This window comes from Dreissena polymorpha, chromosome 10 (genome assembly GCF_020536995.1).
Source record: "Dreissena polymorpha isolate Duluth1 chromosome 10, UMN_Dpol_1.0, whole genome shotgun sequence".
Classification (NCBI taxonomy): domain Eukaryota; kingdom Metazoa; phylum Mollusca; class Bivalvia; order Myida; family Dreissenidae; genus Dreissena; species Dreissena polymorpha.
The window spans coordinates 39,073,219-39,088,772 of NC_068364.1; the positions used below are offsets into that span (position 1 = coordinate 39,073,219).

The 15,554-nt window shown below is 33.5% G+C and overlaps 1 protein-coding gene and 1 long non-coding RNA gene across 5 annotated transcripts in view; one reads left to right on the plus strand and one right to left on the minus strand.

The window, feature by feature from the left end:
- The window catches only part of LOC127847680 (uncharacterized), a 391,129-nt gene that overhangs the window by 187,234 nt on the left and 188,341 nt on the right, over positions 1–15,554 (plus strand). The gene's annotated exons all lie outside the window — the stretch shown is intronic.
- Positions 12,182–14,529, minus strand: LOC127847688 (uncharacterized). The gene is made up of 2 exons (XR_008034119.1): positions 13,911–14,529; positions 12,182–13,780 (listed from the first exon to the last, which is right to left on the minus strand). It is a non-coding gene; the product is annotated as an uncharacterized LOC127847688 (long non-coding RNA).

Below are 15,554 nucleotides of genomic sequence, written 5' to 3' on the forward strand. Positions count from 1 at the left end.
AAAAATTTAATCTAAAAACAATTATGGAAGAAATCCCTACAAAACATTAATTGTTACTATATGATACTACATATTTCTTTGAACAGAACTCATCTTTACAGTTAATGAATAAAATGAAAAAGCAAAACTCTCCTAAATTGCATCCTACAATTCATTTTACTTTGCATAACAATTATTGTAGAGAATCACAAATGACAACAAGTAAGTCATGCATGTACATGTCATTTGCAAGGTGTAAGTCAAGATTAAAACAATACACTGAAATGACAATTCATATGGTAAATAATCATCAGAGCAATACAATACAATACAATACAATACAATTGCTGACTCTGGTGATATCATGCTTTCAAGGTTTGGGGAAACAATAAATCATCCAGAGAAAAAAATGCAATTAAACATTACACTTAATAAGACATCCTTGATGCCAAACACGTTATTATGAAAGCACTATTGTAAACCCATTAATGATCTGATATTAATTGGCAACAAAATCAAAAATCAAGGTTTATTATGTGATGCAACATAACTTTTAATACAAGTCTGGTGTTGCCAAGCATTCATGTTGACAGTACATGTTCCAAAGTGTTTGTACTGAATCTTGTGAAACAATTCTATTTTACTTTAAAAACCAGGATATTCGCATATTGGAAACCAAAGCGGAAACTGATCAGCACATACTGTTGTTGACCCACAATAATGGATGATGAGCTCCTATTGTAGAAGACTGACTGTGGGCGATTAAGTCCATCAGATATGGTAGCAAGAGTTGCCAGCTTCTTCCTGCATTCACCATCCAGCTGTAGGACAGTTCGGGAGTAACGTCCACAGACCAGAACCTGTCCCTGAGCAGTCACATGTATACAATCTGGGCATTTCATGTCTAGGTCAGTAAAGGTGTGGAGAACTGTTCCATCTCTGGCCAGGGTTAGGACATTGTGCTGGTCATAGTTGGTGACAAATATTTTATCACTTGACGGACTCACTGCACACTTTTTTTTACTGTTAAAGAGATTCGAATCAATGTGGTAAATTCTCTACATAATCATTATGTTCATAAAGACATATATGTAGTTTAATCTAATTCCCACCAGCAATCTATTTTACTTAACTCAGTAATATTTTTCTTACAATGAAACATGTACCAGTAGGAATTACTAATTATTATCTGAAACCCCATGGCAAACACATCAATTACATTCTCTCAGTAAATACATGTGCTCACTGATATAGTCAGAGCATTCTGGCATGATTACTATTTAACACCAATAACAACTATTTAACAGTAGGAAAATAAGCCAAGGCAACACATTATTGAGTCAATTATTTCTGGTGCAAGTATTAAGTCTATCATTTAAAAACATTATATCTGCAATACGCAGATTTAAATAAACTATTGACTTTAAAATGAATATGTAGAAAGAATTATATTCCTTGTACTTATTCCAAAGATACCCAGACTTTTTATGCTTTCCGGTGGTTTATAGAGAAATACCAGTAAATTAAAACGGATAATTTCACTGTTTCAAAAAGTGAAAATTAACAGTGAAAATGATCGATAATTTTCACTGTTTACTGTGAAGTGACGTCAATTTTAATTTGACGAAGTATATCTCGCTACCAATATCAATTTACAAATGATTTGTTTTAAAAGGATGGAAAAAATAATTTAAAGCAATAAACTACTACAATTCATATTGTTATGAAAAACTGGACAGTGCATGAAAAAATAACTGTGATATGTATTTATTTTTGTGTCTTAAAATCAAATAAGTTAAAACGATTAGACTTAATTGATGTTGTTTTTGATGGTATGTCAGATCTTCGTGTATTCATGTTTGATTTAATTTTAGTGCTATCTAACCTATTTCCCCGCGGAAATACCGTACGTAATAATAAATAACGGATACTGGTGTTGCTTGTGTTATTACTTCGGTTAAAATGTATAGATTTTCGTCATTATTATAAATAATTGGTAAATGAAGTAAAGTCAAATGTGATTGTCTATTCAATAATTTATCCAATATATTAATACGGTGTTTACACGCGAATGATTGGACTAATGTTTACATTGAAACATTTTCCAACATAACCACTTAGTATATGATAGGCCAAATACTGACATGAACATGATTTCAATGTGACTGCTCATATGAAAGCAATAAGGGTCTTAGGTCGATGGGGAGCAATTTACAATCTTATACAATGAAGTTAGCTTAAAGCCCGGATAAACTATGTTTTTAAAACTGTTAATATTGAGAATTTAATGTTCAGAGGTTCTACTGAGCCAACATTGCTAATCCTGAAAATATAACACGGTCAAAAAATGTAAATGTTATAATGGGTATTACAAATCTATGGTGACCATGTAACGCAATTAGGAAAGATATTTTCATCATGTTTAAGATCAACTTTAAAATATGCTCCTTCATATTGATGTAATTATTTAATTATTTATCACAGTATGTGTCAAACATTAATTAAACTCGTTTAAATGATGCAAATATTGTTTAACAATAGCAAACATTCTCATGAATTTGCAGTACATCAAAGTATAATGGTAGAACAATGCTGTATTTTGAAAAGATAATGCAGTGGTTGGCACAATGCATTTATTTTTAATATTAAATATTTGTTTCCAAGATATATGAAGTACAATTTTATAAAGACAAAATAAACAATCCTGCGACTACTGTCGCTAATCACAGAAAATAAAAGAGCATGTTTACAATCATTAGTTGTTAAAGTAATGCCTTTATTTTTCAGATCAGTTGTTTTTTGTGTGTGCAGATGTCCAACAAACCAGTAGTATACATTTGGATATTTCCGTCTACAGTTTTGCATGCAGCAAGATATCGAATTTGCTAGCGGGCAAACACGAACATCAACCAAGGATAAAATGGGTGGTTCAATAACTGGCGATACTGGCAAAAACAGGATTTGTCAGTTTTCATTGCCAACCCATTCTGTGTTATACATGGTTCGCCATATATCCCGTTAAACCAAATTAATTCATATCGATGATGGAAATGGCATAGAATGTTCAGAATCTGGTTTTCCCGATTTTCAAGCATGTTTGAGCCGAATTCGAGCACTTTCTAAGCATTGTGTATGGTTATGATTGATAATGAGCATTTGTTGGCACCTCTGATTGTTTTCAAATAAACCTTCATTTTCAAGCACTTTTCAAGTTCATTGCCAACCCTGTTCAGAATCTGGTTTTCCTGATTTTAAAGCATGTTTGAGCCCAATTCGAGCACTTTCTAAGCATTGTGTATGGTTATGATTGATAATGAGCATTTGTTGGCACCTCTGATTGTTTTCAAATAAACCTTCATTTCAAGCACTTTTCAAGTTCAGTGCCAACCCTTTCTGTAACCCCATCAGGACTTTTAGCATTAGTACGTTTAAAATGTCTTAAGAACACAAACCAGTTGTTTCTCTTCCAGATGAAGTAGAACAGCTATAAGATGCTGAGCAACAATAAGCTGAAGACAATATATGAGAAAAAATGCATAACAGTAATCACTTGTTTTCTGGTGTTAAAACTTAATGATATTTTGCTATTCTTTTCTTGCGAAATGTTTTATTGTGTGTGTTTGATTACTGTTGTAAGGTATGTACTTTATTAAACAAGAAGGCCATGTTCACTAAAAGTGTTTTCGAATGATAACTCAAGAACGCATACGCCTAGGATCATGAAACTTCATAGGTAGATTGATCATGACTCGCAGATGACCCCTATTGATTTTGAGGTCACAAGGTCAAAGGTCAAGGTCAGGGTGACCCGGAATAGTAAAATGATTTTCGGATGATAACTCAAGAACGCTTTTGCCTAGGATCATGACACTTCATAGGTACATTGATCGTGACTCGCAGATGACCCCTATTGATTTTCAGGTCACTAGGTCAAAGGTCAAGGTCACAGTGACAAAAAACGTATTCACACAATGGCTGCCACTACAACGAACAGCCCATATGGGGGCATGCATGTTTTACAAACAGCCCTTGTTTGATTTAGCATCGTTACAATCTTTATCAAAGTATAATTTGTTTTCGATATTTTTAAATTGTTTAGTTTTATTTATGTTTAATTGTTTTCTAAAAAAAAGGACTACAAACACTTTCTACAATATCACAAAATGATTGGGGGTTACAATCCAAATCACAACTACTATTAGATAATTCAATAGTTTCTGTAAGTTCATCAAATTTCATAGAAATGTTTTCATCTGATAGAGAGCATAAAAATATGCATCTTCCTTATTGGAATCCCATTTATATTTGTAAGGTACAAATTTTTTATTATTATCAACAACAATGGCATTTTCATCATCAACAACAGCATTTGTGCTAAAAGTTATTACACAATGATCAGAAAAATGTTAAGGTCTTGTACTTCAAAATTATTCACATGTTTAAAAAAAGTCGGTTTAAATAATACATAATCAACAACACAACACCCTTGAGTACTTACAAATGTGAGTTTTCCAATATTGCTATCAACACCACATCTCCCATTGAATATTCTCAATCCTGTTGATTTACAGGAATCCAATAAATTCTTGCCATGTTCATTAACACATTTATCCTGGCTTATTCTTGGTAATTCGACATCAAAAGTATATCCATCAGGTAAGATATTTCATACAAAACAATTTTCATTTTCAACATAATCGGCTTTCCCCGCTACTCTTGCATTTAGATCTCCAGTAACAATAAAATGTAAGTCATTTCCATACATTGATTCAAATTTAATCATATCATCAGTAATTATTTCAAAGATATTATTTTCGCTTAGTAAAAATCTGCTACTCCCATGAGGGACATAATATGTAAGACATAGTAAAATATCTCTTTCTAGATTGAACAAATTCCCTTTTATTTTTATCCATATAATACAATCATCAGAATTTTTTACAAAGTCAACATGCCTCTTTAAAGAATCATGTATGTAAACAATAACACCGCCGCTGCTCCGTTTTGATCCTACTCGCTTGTCTCTATTTAATATAAATGAGTGAAAGTTTGGAACATCGTAATTGTTAAAATCATTTAGCCATGTTTCCGTAAATAGCAAAATTTTGTGAGACATAAACAGTTTTTGCATTTCTTCATCGTCTAATTTGTTATAGGTTTTACCCACAAGTCCTTGAACGTTCAGTAAACACATCCTGACCTCGTTTAACCCCTCCCCGCATTCCTAAGTACGTTTCTGATTGGCCGGTATTCTTGCACTCCGGGTTTCCTCGGTGTCGACTTGCTGGGATCCCAGCGAGTAGTCACGTTTTACCTCATCTGACGGGTTTCCTTGTCTATTTTTAGTTTCGCGTTTTGTCATCGTCGCATTTCCACGTGGTTCCGGTTTAGATTTGTTTGTTGACGTGTTCTTGTGTAACTGTTTGTTATCATTGTTAATTTTGTTTTGTGTTAACCTAACCACTTCACTAAAGGACTGATTACGTCCTTCTGTAGCCGATGAATCTGGGCATTGATCAGCACAAGGTTTGTTTTCGATTTTATGTTGCTTTTCTTCAAAGGCTGCTGTTTTGTGTGGTTTGTTTACCTCCATGGGGTCGTGGCCTCTGTCACTTTCTTCGCAGCTGTGTTTACTATTTTCGGCTACTTCGAACACTTCAGAACACTTCTTCATTTTCAAAGTGACTTCTCCGATCAGCTGTTGGGATTGTACTGTCGACAACTGTGTCATTCGAATAAACACTGTAGTGTTTTCGGTCTTGCCTATTTCTTGTATCAGTAGTGTTATTTCTTAAGTCTTTCGTGGTATTACCCAGTCGGTCCATGTTCAGTGTTTCATACCAGTCTGGAAATTTATCCTTAACCATTTTCCCCTCAACATATAGTCTTGCTGGGTATCGGATCTGCATTTTAAGGCGTCTGCTTCTCGCGTCACGTGCTTCGTGGCTATTGTACAGATTGTATATTACTGTTAAGCCCTTCCGTTGATATTTAGTAATTATAACTGCAATAGTTTGAAATCCAATTATTGAACTTTATAGCGAGTAGTGATTTCAGATATATGGATATTGTTCATTAGAATTTAAACTAATATAGTGTTAGACATGCCACAGCTAAAGTTTTAAATAAAACACCACCTATAGAGTAAAATTAACGTATGATATAATTATTATAATCTCTACATAGAAAGCAAAGCACCCATGAGATGAAATTTGACAACTACTTTTGTACTATTTATAGTCAAATTCATTAATAGATCTGTTTGCCTTTTACTTTGGTTTTAGACGTTGTATCCATTTTCTTATTATGCTTGGATTTATATATCTTGTCTTTTTTAAGCAAGGAAAGCGACAAAAAGTATAAACGGTTTGACATCAGTTAATTTATGACGTTGAAAGTAGCTGTATGTCAATACCCTATTTTCAAAAGTGTGATGAATAAAACAACCGGACGTCTTTCAATAAAATTGCATCATGATGGTTTTATTGCAAAATACATCAGGCTTGAAGCCCATGAGTATACATACATATAACATACAATGTAGTCAACATTGGTCAATGAAATACATATATAATTTTAGCAATCTAAATTTACATTTAACAATACATGAATTTGCAACTCTAAAGACATGCTGATTGAAAATAAACAGCTTATTTCAAACAGGTATATATATTTATAACAGTTTTCAACGTTACGAACTTATTTAAGGTAAGTATATAATATGCATATTGTAGAATCGTATCTTATTTAAATATAATTGAATGTTCTAAGAAAGTGTATACATAAAGCGTTTATTGCTATGACTACAAATAGACAGTAGTACATGGAGAGTAACTATTGATAATACAATTATGTTCGCAATTTAGCTGCTTTAAATATAAATGTTGCAAGATTTTTAATTGTTTTTGCGTTGTCAGTTTGTAAGCGTTAGATAAATTTTAACATATTTTTATGATTCAAATAATATCTATGTATAAATTGTTTTCTAAGACTATTAAAAACTGGACATTCGAGTATAAAATGGAACTCGTCTTCGAGAACGTTACAGTGCTTACATGTTCTGTTATCATACGGTGTCTTTTCAGGCTTGTGTTATCGCCCTGCTTCGACTCCAAGTCTCTGAGCAGATATTCTTAATCGCGTTAACTCGAATCTTAATTTTGAAATATTTACAACATTGAGATAAGGCTGAAATCTAAAATTTCCGTAAATGTAATAGTTTTTACCCCTTGCAGTTTGTTGTAACTCGGTTATCCAATCTTGAACGTAAATATCAGATATGCGTTGTTTTACAATAGATATAAAACAATTAACGTCCCCTACTCCCTGAAAATACCATGCCTCACCGAAACCTAGAGTATTTAATATATGTTTTAAATATTTTACCCAAGAATTGTTTTCGGGATGAAGTTCAAGATCATGTAATAACATATTATAAACATTTTTTATATTTTTAACATAATCAGATTGTAATATTTTTAACCAATATTTTAAAACATAAACGATCCGTTTATTTATGAGGGGTTTACGTCCAAGTTCCCCGTAAATGAAAATTATTTTGTGTTTGAGATCGGACACCTAGCAACTGTTTACAATAACGTAGGTGTATTCGTTCAATTTTGATGCTATTGTTTAATCCCCAAACTTCACAGCCATAACTTAAAATTGGTTCAATAAGCTTATCAAATAATTCGAGACTATGGCTTACTGAGATATTTGTGAATTATATCAAATTTGATTTGAACTTAAAAAACTTGAATATAATTTTAATATTTAAACAAGCACAGGGTTGTTATAGATATTATTGATTAATAAGTCGTAATAAGAAAAACCTTAAAATATAGACCAAGGAATTATGTATCTTATTAAGCAAAAATTAGGTCCCTTGTACAAATGTATGTAACAAACATAATGAATACATTGGACGAGCATTCAACTGGTTTTTGGTGCTTATAATAGTTGAATGGAAACCCTTTATGTTGCAATGCATTGAGCTAAAATTATTTTATTTCTATCATATCAGAAGCATCGAAATTACGCTTAAACCGTAATTTATTTTAGATAGCAGATCGGTACACCATTCTTTAACCAAGATTCGATGCATTCATCCAGTTCGAGTTATTCGGATAACACAATGTGAAGGTTAACTGTTAAATGTGCGGTGTATAGTCTGCTTCGATAACGTATGCATCTTCAGCCGACTTCGACATTAACCCCTTGATCACTGGGATTAAAGTCGTCCGTTAACATACGGCGCCGTAGGCAGCCACGGCACATTGACTTATTTCCCTCACAGGTACCCATTTATACAAATGGGTGGAGAGGAGCAAGCGTGGGATTAATTTTTTTTGCTCAGAAAATCCAGTGCCCCGAGCGGGAGTCGACCCAGGGACCTTCCGATCCCTAGACCAGCATCCTACCACTAGACCACTGTCCCCACACAGTGCAAAGTGTAACCAGTGTTTGACATTTGTTTATATTATGAACGTTCGGTTACAGTAGCCTACTTATCAAAAAGATCCCTGATCTTTTGACGACATCAACTTGTTTAACGCATATTAATTAAGAAAGGCAAGAACGTCTGAATAATAACTACAAAAGCCAACTTTGTCAGTTACATGTGTATAATATCTTTTAATATGTTACACATTTTGAACAAAACAAAATATATATGAAAGGAACAATACAAAAAGATAAACAGAATGTAATGTCCAAATGGCGGAATATAGTTTAAACCAGACTAGACTAGAGTAAATGTTAAAACCTCAGCTATAGACTATCACTACAACTGAGGCGGGTCGCGAAAGCGACCAGAAGAACTGCCATTAAGGTAGCTCCAACCACAGTCGAACTATTGATTTAGCGTCTCGTTTATACAATCATTGCCACCAAATAATGCACCGCATTCCAAATGTAAAAAAATCAAACATTTTTTCTAAAGTATTTCAACTAGTGCATACAAGACAGGTTTTTATTCTGCTTATGGCAATGTAAAATACATCAGAATTTCTTTATTTAATAAGCCTGTGTGCTTGTTTGAAATTCGACTACACGGTTATACTAGAGTTGCGACACCTTAAGGGTTTCGCGGGATGGAATGAGTGGGGAGATCAATTCAAATTGAAAGCCGATTATTTCGACAAAAATTTGGGTACGAAACAATTTAGGTACGAAAAAAAATTTGGGTACGAACAAATTTGGGTACGAAAAACATTTTGATACGAAAAAAATGGGTTCGAAAAAAAAAATTGGGTACGAACAAATTTGGGTACGAAAAACATTTCGGTAAGAAAAAAATGGGTACGAAAAAAATTGGTTACGAAAAAAATTTAGGTACGAAAAAAAATTTGGTTACAAAAACAAGTTAGAGTACGAAAAAATATAGGGAACGAAAAAAATGAAGGTACGAAAACTATTTTGGTACGAAAACATTTAACATTTGTAAAGACATAAAACAAACTAATAAGATTTTATTTCATGTTTGGGTGGTGTCCATTGTAGTATGTCAGGTTAGTGTTGTTTTGTCAAAGCATGAATCAAATTTGATGATAAACAAGAAACAATCGGAGACGGGTGATGCTCCCCAAAGGTTTTTTGGTCACAATATTGCACTATATATTCAGATAAAAGGAAACGTCTTGAGGGGCATAACTCTGGACAAAATAATACAATGGATGGTTAAGTAACTTAAAAATTTCAAAGGGCCATAACTCTCTAAATAAATCATGTAACCCGAACCCACTTATAACATGCGCATCTCCTAGAGGTAGTTAAGCTTCCCATAAAGCTTTATTGTATTCCAGTCAGTAGTTGGGGAGAAATAGCCCGGACAAGAATTGCACTACATAAATATGTACAGTTTATAGAAAATGTAAAAGGGCCATTACTCTGTGAAAAATCAACCGAACATAACCGGCTGATAATATGCACATCTCCTGTTGGTAGTGAAGCTTCTCATGCTGTTTCAGTGAATTCCCATAATAAGTTGCTGAGAAATAGCTCTGACAAGAATTGCACTATATGTTCAATGTAAAATTTCAAAGGGCCATAACCCTGTGAAAAATCATCCGACGAGAACCGGCTGATAATATGCACATGTCCTCTTGGTAGTGAAGTTTCCCATAAATTTTATTGAATGCCAGTCATTGGTTGCTGAGAAATAGCCCGGACAAGAATTGCACTTTATGTACAGTTAATGGAAAATTTCAAAGGGCCATACATTGTAACTCTGTGAAAAATCATCCGACCAGAACCGGCTGATAATATGCATGTCTCCTCTTGGTAGTGAAGCTTCCCATTATGTTTAATTGAATTCCAGTCATTAGTTGCTGAGAAACAGCCCGGACAAAAATTGTGCACGGACGGACAGACGAAGCGGCGACTATATGCTCCCCCCTTAAAAAATTTGGGGGGGAGCATAATAAAGAAGTTGTGGCAATTTAAAGGTGGTACGCAAACTTTAAAATAGATTTATCAATTATATGCTTTTTCTTAATGAAAAAAAGGCCATAATTGTTACAAAATGCTTGATACAGTTATCTGCTTGTGTTTATACATTGGGGTCATGTTGGTTAAGAAGCAAAATACATGTATGAAAGCAATATGTCAAGGGACATAGAAAATATTTGAGGTGGTATGCAAACTTTAACATAGATTTATCTATAATATGCATATTCTAAGTGAAAAAGGGCCTAATTCTGTTAAAATGCTTGATACAGTTGTCTGCTCATGTTTATAGATTGGGGTTATGTTGGTAAAGAAGTATCCAAAATATAAAAGCAATATGTCAATGGACATAGGAAATATATTTGAGGTGGTACGCAAACATTCCAATGCGCGCGCCAACGCCGGGGTGAGTAGGATAGCTCCACTATATATGTTTCATATATAATAGTCGAGCTAAAAAGTAAATATACTATAAACAACAAGCTAACCTCAATCACAACTTTAATGCAATGCAGTTAAACAATAAAGTTACAATGATATGCCAGGGATTGAAACTAATTTTTTTTTATATTGTGGGCAACCATCTTTAGTATTTTGGTTGCCCAGATAAAGAATAACCAGCCCAGAAATACAACATATATCAACATGTGAATATTATTATAATAGATAATTATATACATTTGCTGACAATACACATGTTCAATGCATGATGTATTATTATGAGCCTGAATTGAATCATGTCCGATTCCTAAATAATGAATGTTATTTAACTAGTATTGATCCATGGTGATCAATTGTTTTTCAATTTTTATTGCACTGTATTGTTTTATGCTTTAAAAAAAAAGAAGTTTACCAACTTTTGAAAATGAGTTGCCCAGGCCAAAATCTACTTGCCCTGGGCTCACGGGAAACCACTTATTTCCATCCCTGTATACTCTTCATTTTCTGTTCTTCCATCCCATTCTCAAAATTAATTTTAAAGCACAATATTTTTAATAACATTTGTATGAATTGCTAACCATTATCACCCAAATAACAATTTTACAAAGCTGTAATCCTGTCGTAAAGATTTAGTTTACTATTATCAGTGTTCTCTTAACTTAAATACCGGCAACCAGCGATTTTGCCGGTTACATTTACTCTTGATGCCGGCTACTTTTCCCAAATATATCAAGTAAATGTCACAAATGCTTTCGTTTTACTGCATAGTTGCCGGCCATATAACTGGCTACTCAAATTTTTCTGGAAAACACTGAATTATGCATGACAAACACACAATACTTACATGTAAATAAACCTTAGATTCGTTTTTAAAATAAATTGACACTTCCAGCTTGTCGTCAGTAAAATCCAAAGATTCAAATAATTTTCCACGAGATACGTCAACAATTGTGTAATCAAATGAATGAAAAATAAAAGTAAAGAAAGCCGGATTTAACATAAGTTTCAGGTTGATAAACACAACAAGGTAAAGGTAGTCGGTGAGATATAATAATAATACAGTTAGTAAGGCCCAAACCCTTGGTACGGTAAATATACTAAATCATACCCGGGAATTTCAACACTAAATCGGTTGTTGTCGGCTATTTTGTAAAAATTAATTATGTTTACATTTATGTCAATTTTCTGTTCAATGGCATTTATATTATCAAAACTCATTGTTAAAATCAATAATGTGATTTAATTTTAAATCTTAAATTGTTTAAAGTCGCGTCATTGTATGACGTCGTCAAGTATAATATTTTCCACGACATCGCAGGTTCACTTTTTACCGTCATAGATTTTTTAAAAGAAACATTATTTGGTTTGCAAGGTCCGTTAAATGGGGAACACCATATTCGGTATTTATATTATGTTTTAACAATTAATTCATGCTGTGTAATAAATATTGTATAAGATATTTCGATATTGATTGAAAATGTTTCAAATTGTTATTTATGAAACCTCTTATTCTAATGAGTGTATGCTATTATATTATACTTTGAAAAGCATATCTGTTGTACTATAATCTTATTATTCATTTTTTATTGTTAATTTCATTTATTGTAGAGAATCGTCAATGTTACATCTAGTCGCCAATGCTTGTTGTCAGTGTTAGTCGTAAATGCTTGTGATCATTGTCGTCAATGTTAGTCGTCAATCCTTATCGTCATTATACATGAAGGAAATAAAAGCAGAAACAGAGACGTATTCTTGATTACTTGCTTATTCCTACGGCGTCCTCTCAACACTCAAACTAAAAAGCATGTTGATGCAGATTTTTTAAAAGAGAAGGTTGTTTAAGGTAAACAATATTGTTTTACGTTATCGGTAGCATGTTTAACGACATTGGATTTTTGGCGGATATACAACTCGGATACAATATAATATTTGCGGTTATGTTTAAGTTTATTTACCGTACCCGGGGAACATGTAAGTAAAGTTAAGAGTACCCGGGGTACATGTACCGGTAAGTAGTACCCGAGCCGAGAATGACCAATCGAGCCTTAGTAAGTGATTGATGGTGTATGGGATAGCATGCACTGAGGGTGTATATTTTTCATGAACAAGTCAATTGAAGGTGTTAGAGATGCATTGATCCATAACATTAAAAAGGGTAATTAACCACGGGCTTATTAAAATTAAAACGATGACATTACATTGTACCAGCTGTTTATTGTTGAGTACTGTAAGCTTGCAATATTTTAAATAATGTAAACAACTTACCTTGTATTAAGTTGGCACATTGTTGTCAGGTGTAGAAACTTTTTATACTTATTTCTGTTAAGTTGCACTGGCAGAACCAAAAGAATTATGTAGTCGTTTCTGAATAATCACGAAACAACCTACTAATGCATATATGCTTGCCAGTTACTGAGTTTGTGCATTTCCATTCATTATATTATCGGCCTTGGCAAACAGCGTAGACCCAGATGAGACGCCGTGTGATGTCTGCTATTTCGTTACGCTGAAAATTTCCATATCCACGGGTGTTTTTGTGTCAAATGTTATGGTTTTTCAATAGATCGTATACTTATCTACAAAACAGCGAATTAGCGTTCACTTTACATCATCTATGTTATTTTGTTAATACTTTCGAGCGTTCTTTTCGAACCTGTATTGGCAGCCATTGGTCGACGCCGTCTGCTATTTCAAACGCCGATGATTTCCATATCCACTGGTGTTTTTTTATGTCAAATTTTATTGTTTTTTCGTTGGATCGTATACTTATCTACAAAATAGCTAACTAGCGTTCACTTTACATCATTTATGATGATCTTATTTTGTAAATATTTTGTGAGCGTTCATTCCTACGTTGCTATGTCGTCAGCCATTTTGATGGTTGGTTTGTTTACTTTCCGTCTTTCGGTTTCTACTGCAAACGAAATTAATTGATTTGCTGCTCACGTTTATTTATTGATTTAATAATAAAATATTAAACCCTAATAATGTAATAGATATTATCGGATAAATAGAATACCATTCTAATACCAGTGTGTACTTACATTTATCTCGGAAAGCCTAGCCGCGTAAACCTTTCTTCAACTCGTAGCACACAAATTCACAATACGTTGAATAACACATTGATTTATGTGATGTTTATTAAAAAAACACACTTGTGTACTTCCGATTGATATTCAAACACAATTATTACGTCTTTGTTTATCGATTAAACGCCTAACTTTTATTGAATTAATAACGCGTAACTTTGTTTCTTTGTTTATTAACAAGATGGAAGCTAGCCTACGCGCTTTTCATGACGTCATGCGCGCGTGCCGTTTCCCATAAAAATATTTCAACACAAAATACTCGAAAACTTGATTTTTCCCAGGTATAACGCCTACGCCAACAGGTAGATCGCATTCTTGTCCATATACATGTCAAATTTCAGCAAACGTGTTCGGCCAGTTTTCAAGAGACCCAAATCGCAGTGATTTGCCTCAGCTTAACGGAACTTAGCCCCCTTTATCATTCGTTCGAATGAACGTCATCAATGATGACGTCCAATACATCACTCATTCCATACCAGAGTTGCGACACCTTAAGGGTTTCGCGGGATGGAATGAGTGGGGAGATCAAATCAAATTGAAAACCGATTATTTCGATCAAAAAATTGGGTACGAAAAACATTTGGGTACGAAAAAAATAAATGGGTAAGAATATACAAATGTGGGTACGAAAACGTTTGGATACGAAAAAAAATTGGGTACGAAAAAAATGGGAACCAAAAAATAATTGGGTATGAAAAAATTTGGGTACGAAAAATTTGGGTAGTAAAAAAATGGGAACGAAAAAAATTTGGGTACGAAAAAAATTGGGTACGAAAAATTTTGGGTTAAAAAAAAAGAGTGGGTACGAAAAAGAGTGGGTACGAAAAAGTTTGGGTACAAAAAAAAGGGTATGAAAAAAAATTTGGGTACGAAAACATGTGGGTACGAAAAAAATTGGGTACGAAAAAAATTTGGGTACGAAATAAATGGGTACGAAAAAAAAAATTGGGTACGAAAAAATTTGGGTACGAAAAAAATGGGTACGAAAAAAAAATTTGGTAGGAAAAAAATGGGTACAAAAAAAATTTGGGTACGAAAAACATTTGATTACGAAAAATATTTGGGTACGAAAAAAATGGGTACGAAAAAATATGTGGGTACAATGGGTTCATGTTAAGGTTTTAGCATGGCGGACGCCGGATGGCGAAAAGACACTTCATGACACAATGAGCTTGCTATGACAAAACCTCAGGTTTTGTTCGAAAACAGCCAAGCTCATATGCATAAATCAGTGAGTAATAGTACTTATACTCAATAAAAGCTAGGCACAGCGTATAAAATCAGAACCACTGGGCTGAATCTGCTGAAACTTGGTCACATTATACATTATGGTCCAAACATGCTACAGAATGAGCGCTTCTGGACCTGACAGCGTAAAACATTAACCGATAATGGACAGCACAAAATGGGTTATTTTGTACAAAAAAAAGTAAACTTCAAGTGGCATTTGATGACTTTTAGACATCAGAAAGTTGCAAATGTTTAATATTCTGCACACTTCGACTTGTTTTTTGTTTTTTTTACAAATTTAGAAGCATTTATCCTTGGGGTGTATATAAACCCTGTTATTCAATGTCAAAAATAGCTAAGCAGCAATTC